Genomic DNA, 27,239 nt, shown 5'->3' with positions numbered 1-27,239 from the left:
CACCGCTACTATTATTACTACGAAGTTTCGGGCCGGCGGGGGTGCGGGCAGCGGTACCCCGGGGTGGGGGGGGGGGAGGGGAGTGGAGGGGAGGAGGGGGCGCGCACGGAGGCGCATTGTCTGAGCCCTCGCGCAGATAAACAAGAGGAACGCGTCACTACTATCAACCCTTCCGACGTTGCGCCTCGCGCACCGGAGCGGGCAGGGTGCAGTGACCCCACGCTCCGCTCCTCTAGGCGCTGCCCCGCACGGCGCTGGGGGGGTGGTGGCGGTGGCGCGTGCGGACAGGGGGTGCTCCCCCCTACCCCCAGGTCCCCAGTGATGCAAAGGCCGGGCTTACGCGGCCTCCATAGCTGTGAATCAGCAGAAACGGGCTTTTATTGCTTACGGGTGGAAACGCAACACCCGGGGCCACAAACGCCACTGCTCCTCAGCCCGCTGCACGCCCCCCACCCCTCCCCAAGTCCACCCCCCACCCCCCCCCCCGGCAGGCGGGAGCGGCGCGCAGCCCCGCGGCGGGCGGATGATGCAACGCGGGCCGGCTCCATGTGCTTCCCCTCCCCCGCCAGGGCTCCCGGGTTCTTTTTTTTTCCGCCTGGAGGGTCACCCGGCGGCTGATTGATTCTCCTTTCGCCCTGCTCAGTCATTCGGGCTTGGAAAGTAAATAACACGCTGACATCATTACCGCGCTCCGCAGTGCCCCGCCGCGCCGCTACCGCGCGGCTGCGAGTAGCTGCGCACGAAGAATCACCGCCGCACCGGCACCGAGCCGACCCCTCCCCCACCCCGTCCCCGCCGCCCCCCAGCACGGCGGGACCCGCTGCCGCCCTCCCCCGCCTCGTACCGGAGCGGGGCCGGCCGGTCGCAGGGAACCTCCGCGGGTTTTGGGGGTATTTTTAGGCGGTCGCGGCCCCGCGACCCACACCCACCCACCCCACCCCCACCGGCCTCATGGCTAATGTCATGCAAATAATAAGATTATCTGGATGTTGCCTGGGTGTCTGCCTCGGTGGGCTTGTCCTGGTGACAGCGAGACTCACGCGGCCCCAAAAGTCATATTTATGATTATTTTTTTTTTCCTAAATGACCTGTCCCCTTTTTCTCCCTTTTGGTCTCACTTTGACATTAAAGGGAAATTTCATACTCGTTATACATTTAGCCCAAAGCCTACATATGCACCATCACCGCGAGTTCCTGTTGAAAAATATGACATCATCCAAGGCGGCACAACAAAGATTCTTGCTACATACATCCATGGATGTGTTGAAATGAAGACGCCTGAAACACTGGGAAATGCTGTTGTGGGCTGATGCACGATTCATCGTCATATTCAGAGCCTAGATACCGCAGCGCAAGGCCGTCAGTGCTTAGACAGACGTATAAGCACATGTCTTCCCTTCCAAATGAGCCCCTGTTCGACTTACTTTTTTTTCAAAAGCAAAACGTACATTAGGTTTTTATTCCTTAACAATGTAAACAAACAAAAGCCCGCTCCAGATTTAGAGTGAGATGGCACTGAATTTTTGGTTTTGTGCTTTTCGTTTGTTTGTTTGCCTTTTTTTTAAAGTCCTATGAGCTTACAAATGAGGCAAACCCATCAGAAAATAGTCCCGAGTCAAGACTTGTGTAATTTCTGGGGCTTGGTTGCCCAGCAAGGAGGCTGGGACCATTCTCACTCCTTCCGCATTCTGTGGAGAGGGGTTCAGCTTTGGTAGTCGGGCAAAGGTCTCACCCCCTCCATTAGGCCTGGTCCTTGCCGCTCAGCCTGGCTAGGCTAGCTCAGGCAGCAGCACAGGAGGGCTCTGTGGCAGGGGAGGATGGGGCAGGGGGATCCCCTGAGCAGCAGGCTCCGTGAGGGGCAGCATGACAGGTCTGTCCCCAGCCCAGCTTTCCAAGATGCATGGTCGATTTTTCACTGCTGAGGAGCAGCACGTGCTCATCCTACGCCTCCCGGATGCTGTGGGCTTACAGCTACCACAGTGTCTGAACCTCCGGCTCAGAAAGCCACCAGGCCCCATCCAGGCACCTGGCCAGCTTGTCCCAGGCTGAGCGGGCAGGCAGACAGAGCTAGGCAAGGAAAGCCTGGGCGAGGGGGAGGGATGAAGGTACTGCCATGGCAGGGAAATTACATTGCAACCTCATACGGATACAGTGAAGTGACTCTTTTTAAATGGGGCACAACCCGCTGCCCGTTACCAGAGCAGCGTAAGTCCTGCGGGAAGCAGGACAAGCAGAAGAGGGCCAGTCTGAAGGGCCATGGCTGCCTACCTCTTCCTCGCTTTCTTAACAGTCTGAACCGTCTGTATACAGCCGTGTCTGAGCAGCAGCAACAACTGGCGTGGTCTTAGCTACACGGGAAGCCAGGCAGGCTGCAGCTAGCCCCTGGGGAGATGAGGTTAAATACTGATGTAATGCTTGCCGAGGACTTAAATGAAGTCTATCAAGAAAGGCAGTTTTTTCAAGCTATGCTAAGGTAAGGGGAGCAGCACAGAGCCCATGAGAAGGACTTGGGGTATTTCTTTTCAATTAAAATTTAAACAAACCACCCAGCTATAAAGTGATGGCAGAGTAAAAGATGGAAGAGTGAATGGCTGCTCTGGCCGTTACAATAATTTTGGCCTTTGTGTAGCAGAAGACCCCAAAGTGACCGCATATAAAAGAAATCACCAGGGTTTTAAGAGTCTTAGTTCTTTTTTGGTTTCATAACTCGTGACGCAGTGACGGTGATTGGTGGCAGTGCTGCGGCCCTGCAGCTCCAAACGAAGGAAGCCAGAGCTGTGGTTTCTTACCCTCATTAAAATGGAAACCCAAACCTGAAACAATCAAAGTCAAGTGCTAGCAGGGCTGACCTACTGCGGAGATAATGGGATCATATGACAAAATATTTTGCATTTTAAAAGATGAAAGCCATTGTTATTTTTCTAGTGCTTTATCGTCGTGTATTGTGTCGGTAACTGTTTCTGTTTTCCCCCCACACCATGTTTTTCTGTCCTCTGACTATAGAGATGAAAGTAAGTTCTCTTTAAGTGAATCATTCAGAAACAAATAATTGGTTCTACTTTTACACAGCTGTAGTTAAATAATCTCCTCACAAAAGAAGCCTGGAATACAGATTAATTATGTACTCCTGTTATGAGATGTGAAAAATGTGGATCTGCTGATCTCATTAAGTTTTTAAGAGAACTAATATAAAAACTTTTGACATGATAGTGAAAACTGGTGTTTTACCTTGCTTAGATGCCTCAAGACTATTTGGATACAGGCGCAGTTTGCAGTTCTTATGTTGCAATACACAGATAGTCTATAAACTGGAATGTGACATGTTAGGCACGAGTCTGCAACACTCGGAAATATGCTAAACGTAAACCATATTATCAGCTTTGCCACCAGACAATTCGTGGTGGGAAAGTAAAGACTTTTAGCACATCATCATCATCATCATCATCATCATCATCATCATCATCATTATTATTATTATTTAGCACATCTGCAGCAACAACTTTGATTTCTATTTTGTGAGCATCTTTACAGTATTTGATATTTTTCAGATAAATGTTCTCATAGAGACGCTCATGTGAGCAACTGCTCTGCAGCATCAAAAAGCAGTTTCTCATTTAGCCACTTATTAATACCAAGAGTTTCAATTTTAAAAGGAAATTCTGATTGACTAAGATGTTTTCAGGAATTGAGACCATCACTGGTATTTTTTTTTTTTCACGTATTACTTCATTGATATCTTTGGACTAGACTGAAAACTTTTGCTTAATTCATGAGCACTGGTGCAAGCAGACCTTTTGAGTAAAACAACAGTATCAAAAATCAAAAAGCCACGTGGGAGACCTCATCTCAAGGTTTTTGGAAAGCAAAACTGTCAAAAATGTTTTGATATTGCAAAGCAAGCATGGTCTGATCTTTTTCTATCCCCTCTACCCTTTTTCTCTCCGTAGTTTGCTTCACGTGGCTTGTAATACCTGCACTTTCGAGTAATGTTTTTTCATCCACCTTTTTGAGATGTGAAGATCCAGGTTCCTTGGGCTCTAACAGGAATTTGATCTAATCTAACAGGAATCTAATCACTTCTGATAAGAATTTTGATTCTATTATGCTGTTGCAGAGGTTGCAAACCGGGATGAGCTATTCATGGTTTCTTCCCTGTGCCAGTATATGATGAATGCACACTTTCCGCTGCTGAGGGACACTGCGTATTAGGTAAGCGTTACGCCGAGTGCATTTTTGCTTCTTTATATAAGATGGTAAGAACGTATTCAGTGATTCTTCCAAAGTACAGTTGCAAAAATCTAAATAAGTTAGGGAAACACTCCTATTTACTGTATGGAAGATTTTGTTTGGTATGTGGAACATGTGTAATTGCTATTACTTGAGGTAAAATAAATCAGAAACTTTGATGTATGTAATCTACACTCCTCTGATCTATTTAGTGGGCTGACACGAAGGGCTGAGCTAGCTATATGGGTCCCTTAGGATCCTCAGATGGAACAGAGATTTTTTATGTTGCTCTAATTTACTCTCAGAGACAGTTTGGCCTCCTGCCAGTCTGGGATAGAAAGGAGAGGGAGGTGATCGTCTCTTTCCTTGTCTTCCCTCATCTATGCAGTGTTGCATGTACCCAGCTGTGCTGAATTAATGCATGGGACAGCTTATGATTTCAAGCCTTTTCTTCCTCCCGTGAAAGATTTTAGAAGAGAAGGTGGTTCTACCTAGGAGCTGGCTGCAGAGAGTGAAACACATAGAGAATTAGTGAGATCAGTCTCCTGTGGAGAAGCCAGACTTACGCAGAGGTTGTGCTATGGGCATGAGAGACGTTAGCCATGTATCATCTGCCTTAGTTGCTCAGGTATTCTGGAGGTATACAAGTCCTGAGCGATGTGATGGTGCTGGCAGATGTCTCCCCTTGTCCTGTGAGGATAACCTTACCCTCTGAGGCCAGCAGCAGGAGCAGCCCTGCTAGCATACTTCTCAGAGTGGCTAAAGTGAGGTGGGAACTGGGAGCTTACCCTGGAGAAGACCTAACCTTCCCGAAGAGTTCTTGTTAATACAGATTATTGAAAGAGCCCAGTAGTGACTTTTTCAGGAAGGCCTCGAGGACAGCGTAGTCCCTCGCACGAGGAGTGCGTGCACAGAGCAAGCAAACAAGGGTTTTATGGAACAAGGCATGGCTGTGTCTAGATAAGCAAGTAGCTCGGCACAGGTGGCTAGGATGAAACAGTGGCTGCAGGGACCGAACATCTGCATCGCACCAACATCAGCCTCCAGATGCCTCTCAGGGCTGTGGGTGTGTAGCCCCAGGCTGGTCCCGCAGACTGTGGGGCAGTGGTCAGCTGGAGCACCTTGGACACGCTCCTGGGGTGCACCAGCTGTTCGGGGAAAGCAGTTCTCGTGGTCGGAAACTGCTCTGCTCTGCGTACCAAAGCACAGCACGGGGGGAGGGTCAGGAGATTCATTTCAGAAGTGCACTCCTGATTCAGACTAAGACTGGTGTAGATGCAGTCTGCGATAGTTCCCTGTTTCTATTGACATTGCATTGTATAATATTTTACACTTCAAAAGGTTCCTCTTAATTCAGTGGGATTACTCAGGATTTAAAGCATGATTCACTGTTGGAAAATGCAATGCAAGACATATGGATTAGTTCCCTTGCCAAATGCAAAATGTTTGGTTCAAGAATTCTAAAATGGTTTTTCTTTACACGATCTCTATGGCTACTGAAGCACGCAAGGTATGCTGTGTAATTTCTAGATGCAAGCTGCCGTTTTGGGGAACAATGAACAGAGGGGTGAAGGTTTCTAAAGAAAATCATGTACGCTAATTCTGGCAGAAACCTAACCTGACTGGGAGCGCCTCGTGTGGTGCCACGGCTGAAAGAGCTGCTGTGATTACTGGGTACACAGAATGGGACATGTAAGGAAGAACAGAGGCTATACTACCACTCTGCTTGCCTCTGGTGGTGTGGCTGCTACTGAAGTAGTCCCATTCAATTATCTGCTCTTCAGGAAGGATGATGATAAATTGGAGGGCCCACAGAGAAGAGTACTAATAATAATGAAAATACTGGGAAATGGGTTATTTTTAAGGATAGCAATCTCTTTATCAGGGAAGTAACTAGCTCAACCCTTTAGAGACAAAGTAGCAGCTTTTTAAGGACGGAGAAAATTAACCAGTGAAACAACTGGTGTGGGTATTCTTTAACTGGAATCTTAAATCAAGCACTGCTGCTGAGTTTCAAAAGGCACCAAGAAGTCCTATGGCCCATGTTGTGATGTTATATGCCTGGAGTAAACTATTGCATTGGTGCTTTCCAGCCTTAAAATCTTCAAATACAGACTTCAGAGAAGAGGTATTTTTGAGAAGCCAAAAGTCTGGTTGGCTACTGACAACAGGGAAGTTTTACTTCGCCTACCCAATTTGCACACGCATTATTTCTACAGGTGTGCGCAAAGTGACTGTCTTTATTTTTAACAGGAATAGCTTTGTATAAAACAAACATTTTCACTGAAGTTTTTTTTCTTTTTTTTTTTTTTTTCCATATTCCAAAAGTTTTCTCTGGGGCCTTATTCAAGAAAGAGAAGAAACAAAGAAAAGTCTAATATCCAAACCCTTCGCTCTAGCAGTAAACCGAGCTATTACAAGGGTAATGACTCAGACCTGCTTCTCAGTCTTAATTTCTATGTGGCTGTAGTTGACTTCATACACTTTACAGCCTCTGTTTAAAGGGTCCAGTGCTCTACATGGACATGAATAAAAATGCACGAGAGGGAGAAGAAACTCCGATCATTTTCTGTGATTAAATTTCAAATACAGTACTAGTAAATGTTTAAAAGACAGTATTATGGTATTCAAAATGCAATAAAAATGAATAAAAATAAATATTTAAAAATTCAAAATATACTTCCTAATTCCATACATTGGCCAGCTGTATTTAAAAATGGGGTATTTAAATTAAGTCATTCAGGTACCAAATCAATTTTTAGTGTCCGTCTTGTTCCCCTTGAAATCAACAGTGGTTTTGCCAATACTTCAATGGGAGCATAAAAAGGCCCTTCACTTTCAATACCTTATAACTACTGGAAAAACAGTGGATAAAATAGGGATAAATGCACCTCTAATAAGTAATCATTTTTAGTTTTTTTTACTAGTGCAGTTCCTAAATAACACAGAAAGTACAGCAAAGACTGAGCAGCAATGGAGAAACAGGTTCAATAAATCAGTAGAAATCTCCATTACAACCAAAACGATTCCTTAATTCTTTACTGACCTGACTCTCAAATCAAGGTTTCCTACTTCATGTCAGTGCTGCCAAGTGAGAAGTTTTCCTTCCTTCCTTTCTGCCTTCCTTCCTTCTTTCCTTCCTCCCTGCTTGTCTCCCTCCCTCTCTCCCTCCAAGTCACAGCATAAATCTCACTGCGTTAGCCCCCCAGGTAGCCCATATTTGCTGCAGCCCCACACCACACAGATGCTATGGTTCCTCCTTTTTCACTGAATCCTACAGTGATGCTTTTTTTCTCACTAATTTGAGCATTTCCCTTAATGTTGGTACTAGAAACACAAGTTGGGAAAGATAATAGGAATGAGGTAGTTCCTGTATGCCTCTTAGCCATCTCCCTTGAATGTCTTCCTAATGTGGCTAAGTCTAACTCTGCCTTTTGAGACTTCCAAAATCAGACATGACAGCTTGGGCTTCAAACTACAGCTTCCTCTGCATTGTGTCATGGTAAATTTGTGACTGGCAATATTTTCACAAGCTGCAGTTGCTTATGATTCCTCTGTGTAATTGGCTCTGTGTAGGCTGCTGGCTTTTTTTCTTGATAAAAAGGGGAAATATTAAGAGGATATAACAGATTACCTTGTTTTGTATTTTCTGTCCCAAGTTCTTTTGTTCTTTTATTTTCAAAACTTTAAACATTTCATTTAAATTAAATCAAAATTTTGTAATGAAGTATACAAATCTATGAGTCAACTTGAAATATTTTTATTCATTTACATAAAAATCCTCATTATAAAGTTATTTTTTTCTTTACCCTTAGTATAGAATTAGCTCATCAACCCCAAGACTTTTATTTTTTTAAGGACGCTAACCATCTATTGCTAACTAACTTATCTAAGCTACATCTCTAACTCTGTCAACCATGAAAGACTGGAGAAAACATAACTGATATATGCAAGGTAAGCCCAGAATTTTCATAAATATACCAAAAGCAGAACTGAAAGTACCTTGGGTATATAGTGATTAAACTTACTATGTTTCTTCTTTTTTTTACAAAGAAAAACTTTGAATTGAAAATAACTATTGTGTATATTGTAAAAAAATCAAATGCTTTTGAAAGAAAGGTTAGATGGAGAATCAACACGTTCTAGGGTGACACTGATTCCAGTGTTTTCCATTTCTGTATGTTAACAAATTTAGATTGAGCCTTTTGTGATAGGAATAGAGGCAGTGTCTTTACCTACTTATCGTGGCATATTTGTACGTTTATTCACTTTCTTCCTTATTAGAACTTTAAGGGGCCTGATACTGAAATTACTCTGAGGCAAAAAGTACTTAAACCAATATGCAATATATAAAGGATTGTTGCAGCACAGGGATACTGTCAGGTTAAAAAGGTATCAACTAAAATGGTGTCTAATTTCAGCATTAAGTGTTCACAGAATCAGCTTCAAGATTAAGGTGAGGCTGTGTTGTCGTTCAAGCTGATTGCTATGTAACTTTCCAGAGAGAGAAAAGACTGGTTTTTTCTTTGTAAGTCTTATGGACTCTTAGTTTTACAAATCCCAGTCCCTCCAGATGAAATTGGACTTAATTTGGAGTAAGAGCAGCTGCAAGATTGTCAGATATCACACAGTTTCCATAACAGTCTATATTTGCACTCATCAATGTTTATGTTTACTGTTGTAAGAGTAAGGAGTAGCCCAGTTAGAAAGATTTATCTGCAAGCTAGAGCCATTTGAGAGTTTGCAACTGGAGTGTGGTCACTAAATAGAATATAATTACTTTTTATCTCTTTCCTTCACCTAGTGCCAGGAGAAGCTAACCAGCTTGCTTTCCATGAGGGTGAGTTTCTGTGGAAGCTTCCCGAGTGCTTGCAAAGGGAGAGATTGCCTGAATCTCTCTGGTAGGGTACATGTTAACTTTGCTTGTTATTTTCTTTTACTATGTCTACAACTTGCTGTAAAACAGCAAAGCAATCATCAGATTTAACAACCAAAACAAAGTCATGAAATTACTTATTTTTCAGTATTATTTGAGGGTTCACAACCATCAGTGAATATTTCTGTATATGTATTTGCACACTTCAGTAAACACACAGACACAATATAAAACCATGCTTTGTTTCATACCTTTGACCTAATACTTTAGCCTTTAGCCTCAGAGAGTCCAGCTGAAATCAGCAGGACCGATGTGCCAACAGTCCTTTACTACATCCTAAAGTGAAAGGCTTTGTTGTTCCAGTTGCACTGCAAGATTTCTATTGTTTAGTGATATACTAAGACCCTTATTAACATCCATCCAGTTATCACCACGTATTCTTTACTTCTCGGTAGTAATCAGAGCTTGAAGCTTGGGATTAATCTGTGTACAGTCCCCGATCTACCCAAACCCAGGAAGAGAGCAACAATCATTTCTTTATGCTTTTCCTTCATTTTGAGGGTAGCAAATAAATTTTATCTTGAGGTTTCTTTTTTTCTCAGAAGATGCTGTAGTGAAAGAATTGTAGAGAAGCAATTTCCCCTTTTTATGTCTAAAACTAAAGAAAAAAACCTTCACATTGTCATCAGTTTACTGTACTTTAAAAACCCCCACAGTCATCAGCTTACTTTACTTAAGAAAAAAAAACCAAACACAACACCCAAAAAACCCCCTTGAAATGCAGCTACAGACTCCAATCTGTATTTTAGCATTGTGATCATACCATTTTGTTGCCGAAACTGGAAAACACCATGGGGGGGTGGCGTGCATGTGAGATGTATGTACACATTTGAGGAAGATGTGTTTCCACAAGGATCCTCTCATGGAGGATCGAATAGTAGAAAGAACCCCCCAGCTTGGTAGATGTGCTGGAGCGAGTAAGACTGGACGAGTTTGCTGAAAGCCTGGGTCACCGGTGTGGAAAGCTTCGCCACCACCCCGCCGCACCCACGCCCCTCTCCATCGGTCGGAGTAAGGTCCCGTGCAGGTATTTGTGAACAGCAATTGCAGACCTGAGCTCATGCAACAGTACAACATCCCTCTCAGATGAAATACTGTCCTACTCATCCCTCAAAGTATGCTGAAGCAAAGATAAGCAAGGGGCTTGCCTATACTAGAATGGTTACAGGTTGAGTGTTACGTGAAACTTCCACTGTGTAGAGGTCGTTCCAGCAGTATGCCTTCCCTTCAACAAGAGAGCAAAATAAACTGTATTTGGGTGAGGAACAAGAATTTAAGGTGGTTTGAAAAATATACTAAAATATCACATTTCTATGACTGTAATTAAAGCAATGTTTTTTCTAATGGGGATCATCAGAAGTGGCTGCTCAGGGGCAGCAAAGAGAATGGGTATCCAAGTGATGTCCCAGACCACCTTCTCCAGCTGCTGGAGAAACCCCCTCCCTTTCCCTCTGCATCAAAAATGTTTCAACATGCAGGGAGGATGTCCAGAAGTGCAATGCAGCAGAGCTCCATTAAAGCCAATGGATTTCTTTCCATTTACAGCAGCCAAGGGGTTTGTCCCTAATTTATTTCTGCAGAATAATGTGCAAAGCAGATTTTAGATATTTATTATGAAGTGGTGGACAGGCTGCAGGCTTGACATACTGCCTAGAGATGGTCCCAGAGTATGGAAGAATGACCAAGAGAGAAAAAGGCCTCTTGTAGGTGATACCTAATTTGTTTTTCTCTCCCCTAAACTGAATTTTGCACTTTTTTGTTGCAGTGAATATAAGCATCTCATTGGCACGATTGTATTATTCCTAAAATGGTTGCTAATACTTGAGAAATGCTGTCAACAAAAAATGCAGTCACGTAAAATGGTTATAATTATCTCTAAAATTAGTACCCCTTTAAAGAGTGTATTTACATGACCCATCAGAGATCAGTTAAGTACTTTCAGTATGTTTTACTTGTATTTGTCAGAACAATTTCCTTGCCGAAGTACATCAATGAGTGGGAGAGATTGCAGTTAACAAAGTAAATTAGGAAGAAATGTTTTGGGATTTTTTTTTTCTATTCTTTGTGTAGGATTTGGAAAGAAAAAAAAATCTTTGATTCCAAGTTCAAGACGACCTCACTTACCTTACTCACACTAGCTGCCTTTCTCTTTTAAACCACAAGCCTCTACAGCTGTGAAAGAGTGTGAGCATGAAAAGGAAAACAATATAAAGTCCAGTGGGTTCCAAGTTCTCTGTATAAACATTCCCTCAGTTTCTGAAAGTTTTAGGGTGGCGTTCTAGCTTTAGTAAAGCTAGATTTAGTAAAATCCATGGTGAAAATACCATAGGCATAACAATACACATTTAATCTTAAAGGGTTGTTTTGTTTTGTTTTTTAATGAGTGAAAGTTGACACATTAGGGAATGTATGAAATTTCATTCCACCAAAAAAATCAATGAACAAAGAAAATAGATTAATAAATGAACTTACTGAAGTATAGCTAGAGTTGCACGAGCATATATCATAAGAAATGATCGCTTCTTTTTCCTAAAATGGTGGACAAAGTCACTATGAAAGTAAAATATGATGTGGCCAAATTTTGCTGATGAGGTATTTAAAAGTATTTTAATTTGTACTTACATTTTTGTTTACATTTATGTTTTAGGTTTTAATTTTTTTCCCCTCTCTAGTTAGGAATCAGTAAGCTCAGTAGGGCCAAACCCTATTATTTCCTTTGTGAGAAAGACATATAGTTGCTGAATAATTTATATTGTATTCATAAGATAATTCGTAAGTGCTGGTGCTTCTCACCCCCCCCACCCCCAATCTGAATGCTTTCTGTATTAATAATGCATTCATCCTCCTGATCCCCTGTGAAATAAGATGAGGATATTATCTTACAGAGAAAGTGGCAAATGCATAAAGCAATAGGGTTTTTGACTGTAGTTACAACAATAGGATCTTGGTCAGGACATTTTGATGGCAAATCATTAAGTTTAAAGCAGGGCACATGTGGTGTGAATGTGTAGGCTGTTACTGTGGATGCAGGCGGCATGAGCGACCATTTGGGGACAAGTCATAGAAGTATAGACTCAGCTCACTCATGTGGATGAGATCTTTTACCCCTCAGCAAAGCTAATTTGGATTTTAGTGGCCCTTCCTATCTACCTGCATGTAGAGCAGACGACGAAATTGAGCTGATGTGGGATGAAGTGGGTAGGGTGGAGGTGATGGCCCCATGTTGGGCAGGGGCTGGGACAGACAACCCCCTTTCCATCAAATTTGTGTGAGCCCGTGCACGATTCCAAGTTCACAGGCTGACTCTACTGGAACACAGGGACTGGGGTGAGAGCAGCGAGTCTGTTACAACAGGATATCCTCAGGAACCTACTTTCTGAGACTCTTATGCGATGGCAAAGTGTTTGTTTTACTTTGCCCTAAGAGTCTGCTGAAAGGCAAAACCATCCTACACATGCCATAGGGGAAGGCAGGAGTTCAACACTTCCAACAACAATAAAAAAGAGAATGTTTGTTTAGAAACCTAAGCGTGATTTTAATGGCCTAATATTAATCAGCCAGGCTTGAAAATGATGGTCAAATTATAAATAGAGCTGAGAGGCACGGTATACAAAAATACAGTTGTATTTGCATTATAAATTTTATATAAACAGAGGGAAAAAAAAGCCCTGACATTTTTCAGGCTTGAATTCCAGATACTCTGTTAATGTGAAACCTGTTCCTTCCCTTGTTATTTTTCATTCCTGTGCCTGTGAAACCTGGGTTGGGACAGGCCACCTCTCTCCCCCACTGTTGGCTCCTCCCTCTCCAGCCTTGACAGCCCTGTAGCTGCTAATTTGCTTTGCGTAAGAGAGATCAAGAACAGGTTCAATGTTTCTAATTGCAGTCTGCCCCCTTCCACGCTGAAACCTAGCGCGGGATGATTAACACGCAGGTTCCTGCAGAGGTATTTGGATCGAGCATGGCCGCAGCTGCCTGGACAAACCTATTATTTGGTTAAACTTTTTAAGCATCCCTTTTCCAGCCTGTGCTCGCCCGTGTGCAAACTGCAGGCGCTCAGATCCCCCGGCGGTTTGGAGACAGCTACCATGACTGGCAGTAAGACCCTGATGTTGCTCTGCCATTGCTGTTCGGTGCAACACTTTACACCAGCTGAATTCGCAGCCTGCTCGATACTTAATCAGCCTCTGAAGAAACAAGCATGGGAACTAATTTTTTTTTCTTCTGGAACTTTTTTCACTGAGTTTTAGAGGCTATTTGCTAAAGAAAACTTATCAGGCATGGTATAAGCTAGGCTGCCTACTTATACCTTCCTATTGATCCTCTGGCTTGCGTTTTTCTTCCCGTCTCTCTCTGCTACTGCTAACATACTGTTTTCTGCTCCCGTGTTCTTCCTAAGGTGCCTTGGCATTTGCGTATTTATCCCCTAAGTTGTATCAGCATGTCCCCATTGAAAATAAAGCACCATGTTATATTATTCCTGATATCACTTAGAGTTTACTTAGCTTATGTTGTAGCTGCAGGAGTCAGTAGCACTGAGGTGTATAGGCGCTCCAGAGGCCGGGATCCTGCCGGGCACTGGACGGCTCTGGGGAAAGCCCTCGGGGTGTCCTGGTGTTGGGCACATAGGGGTTCAGCTGTGGCGAGCAGCTGGTGCTGGGCTTCCCACTTCTGGGTGAAATGTTTAACTGCTGACACCACTGGACGTTATTGCTTTGAATTCAGTAAGAACCCGTCTGGATCTGCATAGGCTTTCATGAAAATGTAATTCAGCTCACAGGAAGTTTTTCTTACTTCTGGGAGGTTTCTTACTCCAACAGGTTGTGAAGCAAATCGCCTGGACTGTAAATTTTTTTGTCAGCCCTAAGTAAGACTATTCTGACTTGAAATTCCTGACTTGGGCAAGAGGGAAATGCACTATGCAGTGGGTCATAATAAAACAGCATATTTTCCCTGAGTTTTGCATCCATTCAGCCAGTCTTAAGGGTACAGTTACAAACTGGATTGCTCCTTGCTCTTCCGATCACTATAGTCACCCTTTACTGCCTTAATTCGCTCATGGTAGGGGCATTGGGCCCAGTTTTCCTACACACTCAAACATATGGATTCAAGATGTGGGCTGGTCTTGCACAAGCATATTGCATTTTTTACTTTCTCTGAAACTGAATAAGCAATTGTCACAATCCAAGCTATTGTGATATATTAAAAAAAAAAAAGTTTATAAAATGGAGGACTGCGTATGGGTGGCAAAACCGGGCGCTAGGTAAATGTGCAGAGCAAGAATATGCTTATTAAATAGGCAACAGAGAATTAGAGGAAACTATTTCAGTTTACATTCAAGTATATTATGGGACTGTTTATAGGGCCCAAAAGAACTTCCTGAGCATTAGCAGAGACGCAGAGGTGGGAGAATCTATATAAAGGTGAATAGACATGTAAAACCAGAATAACTTGTTAGCATTTACATTGTTGCTGCCTTGAGGCTATGGCAACTATTTCACCCACCTTTTAGAAATTCATTCAGCATTTTTTTTCTGTGGGGTGGATTAAAAGACAGCATTTTTTTAAGGTCAGGGGAAAATGTCAATGATAAATCAAGCTAATCTTATGCTATTCTTTCAGAATAATTAAGGACACATGTGAGAAACTCATAGAGAAAGGTACTGTTACTAATAATGGATTATGAAAGGAGGAGGGGAAGGTCGGGTTTATGTCCTTTTTCCTCCTCTTTCATTATAAAGATCAGATGATGTATATATCTCTGGATCTATACATTTGTGTTGTGGTAGAAAATAATCTCTTATCGCCTTTTCCTAGGTGACTCCTTGGAGTCTCCAGACTTCTGGTCAGAGAAGAGGAGGAGAAAATTATGACAGCAGAAAAACTTGTGAAAATAAATCCCGAGTAATGAGAGGGAAGGTGAGTTTTATTCACACTGTTTGGTTTTGATTTTTAACTCAAGTACTGAAAAACACTCAGGAGAAAGTTTATCTCTCTGTCTTTCTTCAGGGCAGAAAAAGTTCAAAGCAAACATGTGAGGTCTCTGATGACTCCTCGAGCAAAGTTATGAGAGAATTAGCCTTCCTGGTAGCTTTAAGGTGGAAAAACAAGAAGATCCCTTCCTCTTACATATTTTATCATGCATTCAACCTTCTTCATAAATTATTGAGAAACATGCCAATTAATAGGTTATCTTTTAAAACTTTCTTATCTAGGTTTTTGAACAAATAGAGAATTGCATGGGCATTCATCTGTCTTTTTATTATGTTTTTTCCCACATTAGGGAGTGTTATACATTTCCACAAACCATAACAAATGGTCCCAGTTGCTGTGGGGTTTGCTTTCAGCTGGGACACAGACTGTGGTATGTCTTTACTACCAAAAAGATGTCTGTTTTAAAGCAGGGGAATCGGTATGCATCACTATCCTGCTCTAAAATCCCAGTAGCATCAAATACAGTTTTTACTACACTGTACCTCGGCGAGGCCAGCACTGAACTTTACAACAAAAGGTGACTTTACCCAAGCATTTTAGGTTAAAACCAAGAATGATTTGTTTTCTTAAGGGTTTTACTGGGGGGGGAGGGGTGGGTCTGGGCAGGCGCAGGGAGGAGAAAAAAATAAACAAAAAAATCCCTTAGTTATAACAACAAAATAAACTTCTTTTAGTGGGGAGTGGTAGGATCTAAGGTAGATCAGAAATAGAGGGAGGAAAAAAAGATACGTCTGTTGACTCATCCTGTACACCACTGCATCCTGACTCTCATGAATGTACGCATTGAATGGATTCTGTAATTTTAAGACAACCCCAGCTTTTCAACAAGTGTGTGTTGCTATGAATCCCCTTCAGTCCATGGAGCTATAGTACTTAATGTAGTTGAAACCTTGACCTTTTAAACTTTTGCCTTTGCCTATCTATATCACTGTTTTTCCCTTTTTAGCTGCCTATGGAAATATAACAAAATTAATTTTTAATAGCATTTTCTTGCTGCTTACATTGACATCCTCCGAGAAAGCCTGAACACTTGGGTTTTATTCACATATAGGATTTATTCAACATCTAGGGTTTATTAACTTTATCATTAAACCTTAATGGCTACTAGAACTTAGTCTATACCTGAAGGGACACACCTATGAAATTAAAATGGCAAACCTTGTTGCTGTAGGTGTTCCTTGTGCCACAGAAAGGGTTCTGTTTCCAGTATATTTAAACCAGCTCTCCAAACCGAGATGTGTGGATAAAAGGCACACATTTTGCTTGAAGAAAAATGCGTCTATATTCGGGTTTTGCTAGCTGTATCAGTTGAAGGTAAACTAACAAAGTACTTTCATAGATCAGCTTCTTGCTTCAATCTTAAAGCAAATCCTCCATAACATTTTAAAACTTGAATAAAAAAGAAGAGAAAGGAGATATTAGTGATATCTGAGTTTGGCTGCTGTCATGTAAGTCAAGTAAAAAGAAATTACACCTACTCTGGGTGGAGCGGTGATTCAGATCGTTCACCTTTAAGTTGAAGAGCCTCTAAAAGGAAATTTGGTTCTGTTTCTAAGTGGATGTGTGTGGGAGACTGACATTAACACCTTGCACTGAAGGAACTGTTCTCTTGGTCCCTTTTCACAGCTGACTAAACACAAACAGTGCTGGTTTAACAAAGAACCACAGACAGCGAGACTGATTATAGCCCACGCTGAATGAGGAGCTTGATTCAACAAGGTAAATGAAGGTCAGATTAATCACGGATCATATTTCCCCTACCCACCAAAGCCCTTACATTACATTATAGATGTCATTGTGCTACATTTCTAGAACGTCAGCCCAAAGCCTGGACCTCCACCAGCCTCATTAGTCCTTGGAGCAGACTCTGCTGACTTTGAGGTCCATACCCGTGCCACCTCTACTGCATGAGCGGTCGGCGTAAAAATACATTAAAAGAGCAAGAGAGCAACACAATTATAAAGGTGTCGGCATCTCTTTCTTAGCCACATTACTGAGCCATATTAACCACAACATGAAAGATTCCTTTATTTAACAGGGCAGGCATGTACTTTAAAAGATCACTTGACAGTTACCTTTGATAGATGTTCTAGTAGCTTAGGTCACCTAATTTGGGCTCTAAGTCGGAGGCAACGGCTAGCATAAATCTCTGATTTCCCTGCTCTGTATTGCTTTAAGATAACCCTATCTGCTCCCCTACATTTTTTCCCAATTACTCTGTGAGGTTTGACTGCATGTAAGGAGATAAGGACCTCAGGAGAAGCTCTTGACATTCAAGACTTCAAGCCAAATATTTTTATTAAGATCTTTCTCACACCATGAATAATAAGTATTTATAGCTGTACTGGGCCAAGAAGAAGGCAGCACTCAGGTACTTCCGATGGATTGTTTCTAGAAAGTTGGCAGACCTGACTATTTTAATGACAGCATAACACCATTCACTTAACATGATTCAGAAAAAATACTACAGATGGCCATGTAAACTCTATTTCTCTGTTTCCCAAATCTGCCTGAAAACTCTTGGAACTCATAGTAATATACCTGAAAGCAACCAAGGGGTGCATGCCTGCATGCCACAATGGGGTGCCCTGCAGAGCCCCTCACAGGGCTAGAGAGAGCAACTGCTGCAGAGGGGTGGACGCCATTTGCTACTACTTCCAGCAGTCGAACTGCCTTTTATACCTTCGTCTGACTCTGCAGTGTTCAGGGTAGATACATCTGTATGTTTGCTTGGTAGGCACTTTGTATACATTGCCCATTTAAGTCAGAATGGAAATTTAACTTCAGACTAAAAAATGTAGGGAAAGTTTGAAGAAAAAGGTTGGAAGCCTCTAACATGACTGCTACCCGAACAGCGCCCCACACCCCCCTCCACCCCGCCCCGCCATCCTTTCCCCTAGTTTTATTGCTCAGTATGATGTCATATGGTGTGGGATATCCCTTTGGTCAGTTGGGGTCAGCTGTCCCAACTGTGTCCCCTCCCAGCTCCTTGTGCACCCCCAGCCCACTCGCTGGTGGGGTGGGGTGAGAAACAAAAAAGGCCTTGGCAGTAACAGAAACATCCCTGTGTTTTCAACAGTTTTCAGCACAAACCCAAAACACAGCCCCATACCAGCTACTGTGAAGAAAATTAACTCTACCCCAGTCAAAACCAGCACATTCTCCACCCTTTATTCCCTACCATTTACGTCATGCTCTGATCCCACACTATCTAATACATCCTCATTAACCACCACCTCCCTTCCTATTCTTTGATATCGTACACAGATATCATTCCCTTAATCTATTGACCACACTTGTAGAATGTCCATAAAATGTCCACAGATGTCCACAAAATGTCCACTGATTTCATTTAGTCCATGCCTTTGGGCTCCATCTGTTATGGTGGTCACTCAGGGCAGGAGAAGTGGTGTGTTGCGTGGAGTTACTGGGCACCAAAGCCAGCTCAGGTCACATCACTGCTGAGCTTGCACTGGTTCTTGTAAGGCTTGTCCTCCATTGGTTCAGGTCCCAATGCTTGAATGTCGCAGCACCCATTGCTCTCAGTGTAATTTTTAACAGTCCATTGTATTGTCCAGTTTCCCCATAGGCTGGTATTTAACAGGGGATGCGAAACACCCACTCAATGCCATGCTCCTTGGCCTAGGTGTCTATGAGGTTGTTTCAGAAATGAGTCCCATTGTCTGACTCAATTCTTTATGGGGTGCCATGTCACCATAAAACTTGCTTTTCAAGGCCCAGGATAGAGTTCCATGCTGTGGTATGGGTCACAGGGTATGCTTCCAGCCATCCACTAGTCTCTTCCACCATATTTCAAGCACATGGTGCATGGCTGGTTCATGGTAGTGTGATATAATCAGTCTGCTAGGTTTCCTCATGCTTATATTTCAGCCATCATCCTCCATACCAGAGAGGCTTTACCTGCTTGGCTTGTTTGATTATGGCACATGTTTGACATTCATGGATAACCTGTGCAATAGTGTCCACAGCCAAGTCCACCCCTTGATCATGACCCCACCTGTATGTTGCATCTCTTCCTTGATGGCCTGAGGTGTCATGGGCCCGCCGACCTAGAAATAGCTCACCTTTATGTTCCCAATCCAGATCCACCTGAGCCATTTAAATTCTAGCAGCCTGATCCACTTGTTCATTGTTTTGATGTTCTTCAGTGGCCCAACTCTTGGGTACATGAGCATCTACATGATGTACCTTTAAAAGTGGGTTCTCTACCCAGGCAGCAATATCTTGCTACAATGCGGCAGCCCACATGGGTTTGCCTCTGCACTGCCAGTTGCCCTGCTTCCACTGCTGTAATGAGCCCCATGGGGTAATTGCCACTGTCCATGAGTCAGTATGGAGATAGAGCGCTGGCCACTTTTTTCAGCCAGCAATGTCTAAATCCAGCTGGGTAGCTTTCAATTCTGCAAATTAACTCAATACCCCTTCTCCTTCAGCAGTTTCTGCAACTTGTCGTGTAGGACTCCACACAGCAGCTTTTCACCTTTGATGTTTTTCCACAATGCGACACGATCCATCAGTGAACAGGGCATGTGCTTTTCATTTTCTGGTAGTTTATTGTGGAGGGGTCTCTTCAGCATGAGTCACCTCCTCTGGTGACACTCTGAAGTTTCAGCCCTCTGGCCAGTCCATGATGACTTCCATGATTCCTGGACAATCGGGGTTTCCTATTCGAGCCTGGTGGGTGATCAGTGCGACCCACTTACTCTATGTAGCATCAATTCCATGATGTGTAGAGGGGACCCTGCCTTTGAACATCCAGCCCAGCACTGGAAGTCGGGGTGCCAGGAGCAGCTGTGCTTCAGTACCAACCACTTCTGAAGCAGCTCGAACCCCTTCATATGCTGCCAATATCTCTTTTTCAGTTGGAGTATAGCGGGCTTCGGACCCTCTGTATCCCCGACTCCGAAACCCTAGCGGTCGACCTCGGGTCTCCCCTGGCACTTTCTGCCAGAGGCTCCAGGTAGGGCCATTCTCCCCGGCTACAGTGTAGGGCAATTTTTTACACCTTGTCTTGCCCAGACTGGCCCAAGAGCTACTGCATGAACTATGTCCTCTTTAATTTGTTCAAAGGCTTGCTGTTGCTCAGGGCCCCATTTGAAATCTTCCGGGTCACTTGATAGAGAGGGCTTATGATCAGACTGTAACTTGGAGTATGCATCCTCCAAAAACCCACAACGCCTAAGAAATCTTGTTTCCTTTTTGCTAGTTGGTGGAGACATGGCTGTTATTTTGTTGTTCATATCCATTGGGATATGATGATGATGCACATCTTGCCATTTTATTCCTAAAAAATGGATCTCCTATACAGGTCCCTTGTCCTTATTTTGTTTATAGCAAGACCAGCTTTCAAAAGAATCTGGATTGTTCTTCTACCCTTATCAAACATTTCCTTGGCTGTGTTGCCCCACATGATAGTGTCATCAATGTATAGCAGATGTTCTGGAGCTCCACCCTGTTCTAGTGCAGTCTGAATCAGTCCATGGCAAATGGTAGGACTGTGTTTCCACCCCTGGGGCAGTCGATTCCAGGTGTACTGGACGCCCCTCCATGTGAAAGCAAACCGTGGCCTGCACTCTGCTGCCAGAGGGATTGAGAAAAATGTATTGGCGAAATCAACTGTGGCATACCATTTGGTGGCCTTTGACTCCAGTTCGTATTGGAGTGCTAGCATGTCTGGTACAGCAGCACTCAGTGGCGGTGTGAGTTCTTTCAGGCCTCAGTAGTCTACTGTCAGCCTCCACTGTCCATTAGATTTTTGGCACTGGCCATATGGCACTATTAAAGGGTGATGAGTTTGACAGATCACTCCTTGACGATCCAGTCACCAGATCAGCTTATGGATGGGAACCAGGGAGCCTCGACTGGTGTGATATTGCTGCTGGTGCACCTTTGTGGTAGCAATTGGCACCTGCTGTTCTTTATCCCCACCACAGACGAGCCCTCTGAGGGACCAGGCAAGCTAGATAGCTGTTTAATTTCTTCTGTCTCCAAGACAGTTATATCAAAAGCTGATCAGTACCATTTGGGTATTTGGATACCTGGTTGTCATCCAGGTTGCTATAGATCACCTCCAACATGGCTAATTCCCTCAGATACTGGATACGTCCCTCAATGTTGGTCATTTGCTTTGGGAATTTGCAAGTTCTTTCTTGAGGGGATACCTGCCCTTCACACATGACAGGAGTCACTGCCAAAGGCTGAGGACTCCTGCATTTTTTCAAATCCCTCTGTCAATGGCCTTACCCTTAGCAAGGGATCCTAGCTACTGGGGTTCCTTAACCTCTAATTCCTGAGTCATGACCCCAATATCCCGGCATCAAAGTAACGAGCTGAGAATTAGCTCGCTTGGTTGATGGCTAAAATCTTTTCGCATATCTCGCAGCTCACTTAGGGATAGGGATTGGGTAGTTTCTGTCGCATTTATGATTTCAATTTCTTCCTCATCCTGTTCTTGTGACTGCTCTACTACAGAACAGGCTGCCTCTTCTGATTCTTTATCTTGCTCCCTCTTAGGAGAAGCTTCTTCATCTCATTTAGAGCTGAATTCCGCTTCCATTGTTTCTTTTTAGTTATGGGGGTGACTGATACAGTGTCTGGTTTAGCCATAGTGTCTGTTGTTTGTCTTCCCTCTCTCCTCCCTGAGGGTGCTGCATAATATCAGGCAGAGTTTGGTAGATGCTGGCCAGGGCCCAGCACAGTGCGGTAAGTTGTCCCTCTTGGGAATAGCCATGGCATTTTTTTTCAAACATTCTATCACTTCATCAGGATCCTGTAGATGTTTGAGAGTGAAGTTCCAGACCACTGGAGGTGAGATGTTCTCTAGATACCTGCCCATATTGTCCCACATGCTGTGCCACCCATGACCATACTCACAGAACCTGGATCATGTTCCCAAATTGCTTGTTAACCTTAGACAAAACCAAAGAAATATTCCTAAGAAATATGAATAGAAGTATTTTAACTACCCAAGGATGTTCAAGATACTGAAGTTATTGTAATGAGGGAGAAGACATCACAGAAGAAGGTAGCGAAGGTGCCGTTCTATATTTCCTCCACAAAAAACCTCTCAGAGGAAGAAGTATAATTGCTACTGTCTCCATGAGGTGGTACCTGAAGTACAGTAATGTCTTCAGTACAGAGCCCAAACACCACATTAAGCTCAAGGTCAGTATTTTAATACAGGCAAAAAATCGCTATTCACCGCAGAGCACAGCAAACGGCAAAAACCAGTGCCAATCTTTAACATGTACAGCAACTACGAGAGAATGGTGTACGTCTGGTGAACCAATATTGAGAACAGATGAATCGGTATTGTGACCTGCAACTGTGAACAGATATAAATACCTTCTAATATGCTGTGGTCAATTTGTTATTGTCTCAAACCCTTTGAGCCCCATGTTGTGTGCCAGAAAGGACTGTCATGGTTTAACCCCAGCTGGCAACTAAGCACCACACAGCTGCTTGCTCACTCCTCTGCCAGTGGGGTGGGGGGAAGAGAATTGGAAGGGTAAAAGTGAGCAAACATGTGGGCTCAGATAAGAATAGTTTAATAATTGAAATAAAATATAACAACAACAACAACTTGTAATGAAACGGAAAAATAACAAAGAGAGAGAAATAAAACCCAAGAAAGACAAGTGATGCAAATGAAAACAATTGCTCACCACCAAGTGACCCATGCCCAATCCCTGAGCAGTGGTACCCCCAACCAACATTTCCCCTAGTTTTATTGCTCAGCATGACGCCATAAGGTGTGGGATATCCCTTTGGTCAGTTGGGGTCAGCTGTCCCAACTGTGTCCCCTCCCAACTCCTTGTTGGGAGCCCACTCGCCCACTCGCTGGTGGGGTGGGGTGAGGGGCAGGGAAGGCCTTGGCTCTGTGTAAGCACTGCTCGGCAGTAACGGAAACATCCCTGGGTTATCAACACTGTTTCCAGCACAAATCCAAAACACAGCCCCATATCAGCTACTGTGAATAAAATTAACTCTACCCCAGCCAAAACAAGCACACCATTATAAAGGTTTTTAAAATATTTACTGAAATTCCTTGGTTTGGCCTAAAATCATCATATATTAAGTGTATCAAAAAGAGTCCAGGGATGACCACAATGAAACGTGCATTTTGGAACTGGTGTTTTGGAAGTGCTTGCCTAGGAGTAGAGGAAGGGAAGAGAAAAAGGCCAGAGCAAATGAAACATAAGCAGAAGGTTGAGCATGGCCAGCTTTCAAATCAGGATGATTTAAGGTGCATGAAGAGACAGGGCTCGGGTTTGTAGCCAGGATATGAATGACTTAAAAAAATAACACAAAGTGCAAAACATAATAGCTCTCTCCAAAAGTGAGCTGACAAAAAAACTACAGGGAAGATAAGTGGGATGTGTCACAGGTGAAAACAATAATTAGAAGACAGCTGGGAGACTATTCCCTGGCAGAATTTTCTAGGACAATTTTGGTTTGCAGACGTCCTTTCAGTGGCTGTAGGCATTTCCTGCTTTGGCTGCAGTTTACTCAGATGTGTAATGGAAACAGGAAGAGATATTTGATGAAGTTAAATGCAGTCTTTTGAAAAGCATGAATGTAAGTATGCATAAACCATTGGCTGTTTTTAAAGTCCAATGGAAAAATGTATAAATTCAGGAAATGGTAGAAACTGGCATAACTCTATTTGATGGTAATCTAGCCATTTACCTTAGGTGAGTATTTGGCTCTTTTTAGCTCATGTTGTGCCAAGAATTTCACACTATCAGGGTGATTTTAGTAATATACTGCTAGCTATTTATTGAACCCCACCTGACAGGGTTCAAGTACTTCTGCAGAGATGCTGAAAGTCCTGAGCTGACATTGGAAACAATGTACCTTGGAGGCTTTTGGAATTGGCCAGACCACGTAGAAGACCAGACCCTTCGTGTCCATCTTAAATAAAGTTGATGTCTTGCATTTTGTTTGATAGCTTCACCTGTAGTGACCTTGAAGCATTAAAGTGCAAGATTACTAATGACAAATATTATGAAGAGCTGAGAGTACTAGAAATCATATGTGGAACAACACAACTCTGGGGCAACATAAGTCCCTTTGGCCAAGGACTACTTCTTGTCTTTTATTGATTAACACCTACCATGCTTAGGCCTGGGTCTGCGGCTGCAGCATTTATCAGTTTTCACCACTCAAATAACATAATGCAACATGTGTGCACATATGAAACTTCTAGCCACATCTTAAACTAGTATCTAATTTAGGGCGTAAAAGAAAATCCTAGGAAATGAATGGAACTAGCTATGTGTTTTTGAGCAGAATGATTGAGGAAGGAGGTATTAACAACCCTCTGAATTCATTAATTCTCAGGTTGGTCCCTACAGACAGACCATGTGCTGTGGCATGAAGGGATGAATGTGGGAAACTCTTGATCTGCGGTTGAGCCAGGACACTCCTCCTGGACTGCCCCAGCACGGAGTAAAGGAGGGAGCTGCAATACAGTGATATCAACCCCCATCAGTCCCTACCTACACAGCATTTATAGGGAAGCTTGCTTCCCAGGAGACAGGGTTTTGTCTGAGATTGCAACACTAAGAATCACATCATGATTTAATTAAAAAGCTTGTACTACATGGAATTAATATGGAAAGGACTGAAACCTGGGTCACTTATAGACACAAAATGAAATTATTATTAGGAACATATAAAAAAAAGCCTGGCCTTTTTAGTGGCCTCACTAAAGAGTGGCTCCATCTGCTGAAAGATCATTCTAGAGACTGACATTGCATCTGTGCTAATAATGTGTGCAGATGACACAGAAATTGGCAGGGTAGTAAATAAGGAAAAAAGTTACCTGTGCTGTGCAAGCTGAATGGCTTAATTAGGTTGTCACCACGAGCACGATGTATTTTAATAAAACTAAATAGAAGATAATACACATGGAGCAAAATTGCAAGTTCTGGTTTGAGGATGGCAGACCGCTTTGGCAAGCAGTCGCACGGGGATGTATTTAGTAATCTGTGGTAATTGCCCTGAGGCGAGTGCTCAGAGGAACTCCATGGACAAGAAAGCAAATGTCCTGCAGGCATCTGTGGATATCTTGGATCTTGGAGTACAAATCAGGGCACTGAGCCGCAAAGTGGCTCTGCCCATACAAGTAATGTTGACTGTAAATTGTTATGTCCAAACTGGATAGTTGCATTTCAGGGGGAAATTGGAAATTTGAGGAACGGATAAAAATAGAATAAAATTAATTAAAAACTAATAGAAAAGTCTCATCATTGCGAGGAATTAAACTTACAAGTTTAGAAGAGAAGATCACTATGGATAGACATTTAAACACTGAGCAGCTATTTGGTGGTGTGGGCTTTTTGACCTTTCCATAAAGGCATAATAAAATCTAATCACTGGGAAGTGGAGTGTGAGAAATGGAACTTCAGAATAAGATGTAATTAAGATGATTAACTCCTAGTATCATCTTTCTGCTGGATGCTCCATTCTGCTATCATGGTTTTGCACCTCAAGAAGTTATGAGGAATTTATGTCCAGCCACAATTTCAAATTTGACTTTAATTTATGGAAGAAAATCTGCATGTTCTGATTAAACAAAGACAAAGAAGCCAACAAAACTAGCTAACAACTACCCCTGTATTAATTATGCAGTATTGGTCCTTAACTACTTTTTGATTTTATGTTAATGATCATGCTAAGAAGTTAATGCAAAGAATCACAATATTGCAAGAATTAAAGCATTACTCTTTAAATCATAAAAAAGCCTAAAAGTAAACATAAACAAAGTCTACAATAATATTCTATTACAAATCCATTACTGGTCCAAACTAAAATACTCGTTTAATGAATAGAAATATCTAGCCACATTAACTGTTTGGATGTATTTTGGCTTTCTTTGTGTTAGAGCATATTTCACATCTCGAATGGATCCATCAACTGTTTACTTCAGAATGCCAGGCTTATTATGTCCACTGTTTTTTTTGCCAGCCTATAAAATCTGTTCGTCTTTTATATTTTAAGGAAATAGATTTTCATAAACGCCCTATGCACTACTGAAGACAAAACTTACCACATTGTTAGGAGTCTTTGTTTCTTGCTATTGAAATAGATCTTGGGTCAAAATTTCTAAAAATAAAAAAACTCCCTAGAAATACATCAAGGATGGACTAACCTTTGCAGATAATTTTATGGAGGTGTATGAGAATTTCTTTATAAGGTATGACCCAGCTAGTAGGCCATTTACCTTTTTAGCAGAGGAATCATTACAAAAAATGTGCTGATATGGTAGATACTAGTTAATATGTTGTTACCGTGTAGGTCACACTATTCAACTTATTCTTTAGCATCTGCATGCATCTAAGCAAAAGGTATTAAGCCAATGTGATATTTTATTCACTGCTGGGAGCCAGGTTGCTGAAGGAAGTAGCTTTAGCAATAACAGTGTAGAGAACAGGCGGTACTGGTGATGCCAGCAGGTGGGTTACCTCTCCATTCGTCACCCAGCTCCCCTGCATCCCGACTGTATCTGCTCCTGATGGGAGATGTAAGATCCACAAAGAGCTGAAATTCCTGGTTTTGAAATTAACACTTCCATTGAGCACCGTCAGTGAGAGTTAGATAAGCTGGTTGACTCTTCCTCTAGCTGAATACTAATTTAAATTCTTTGGATATTAACCTGACTTCTGAGGTGAAAATTACTTGAGTCAGCACCATGACATCTGTTCTATAATTGTGCATGGGGACAAAAAAGAGAAAACATTTTTTTAAATAAAAGTACTCCTATTTGATTGCTGTGTGTGCTGTTATTGTGGTTTGATAGTCTGTATTTTTGTGAACAATAGAACATGGAATTTGACATAGTAAAATACAGAAGAAAAACTGTCCTTGAAAGTTGTAAGTTGTTAGATTAGTTTAGCTTGGTAAGGAGAGTTAAAGAGAAACTAAATACCTGTGTGTGCATGAGCCTTTGCACGTGCGTGTGTGCATCTGTGATTGTAGGGGACTTGTGTGTTAACATTTCTGATAGAGGGATATTTATCTAACAAACCACAATCAGACAAATCTCTGCCATAAGATA

The 27,239-nt window shown here is 42.6% G+C and overlaps 1 long non-coding RNA gene across 4 annotated transcripts; it reads left to right on the top strand.

Moving 5' to 3' along the window:
- Window positions 1–53: 53 nt before the first annotated feature.
- On the top strand, window positions 54–26,511 carry LOC142058226 (uncharacterized). Of its 4 annotated transcripts, none has more exons than XR_012660889.1 (7): window positions 54–4,209; window positions 8,043–8,181; window positions 9,032–9,067; window positions 14,786–14,823; window positions 14,981–15,082; window positions 16,784–16,876; window positions 24,521–26,511. It is a non-coding gene; the product is annotated as an uncharacterized LOC142058226 (long non-coding RNA). The 4 variants fall into 4 exon arrangements; XR_012660886.1 differs by having other exon boundaries at window positions 9,032–9,128; XR_012660887.1 differs by having other exon boundaries at window positions 9,032–9,128; window positions 16,784–16,886.
- The last annotated feature ends 728 nt before the right edge of the window (window positions 26,512–27,239 follow it).

This window comes from Phalacrocorax aristotelis, chromosome 1 (genome assembly GCF_949628215.1).
Source record: "Phalacrocorax aristotelis chromosome 1, bGulAri2.1, whole genome shotgun sequence".
In the NCBI taxonomy this organism is placed as follows: Eukaryota; Metazoa; Chordata; class Aves; order Suliformes; family Phalacrocoracidae; genus Phalacrocorax; species Phalacrocorax aristotelis.
This window is presented reverse-complemented; position numbering and strand designations above follow the sequence as displayed.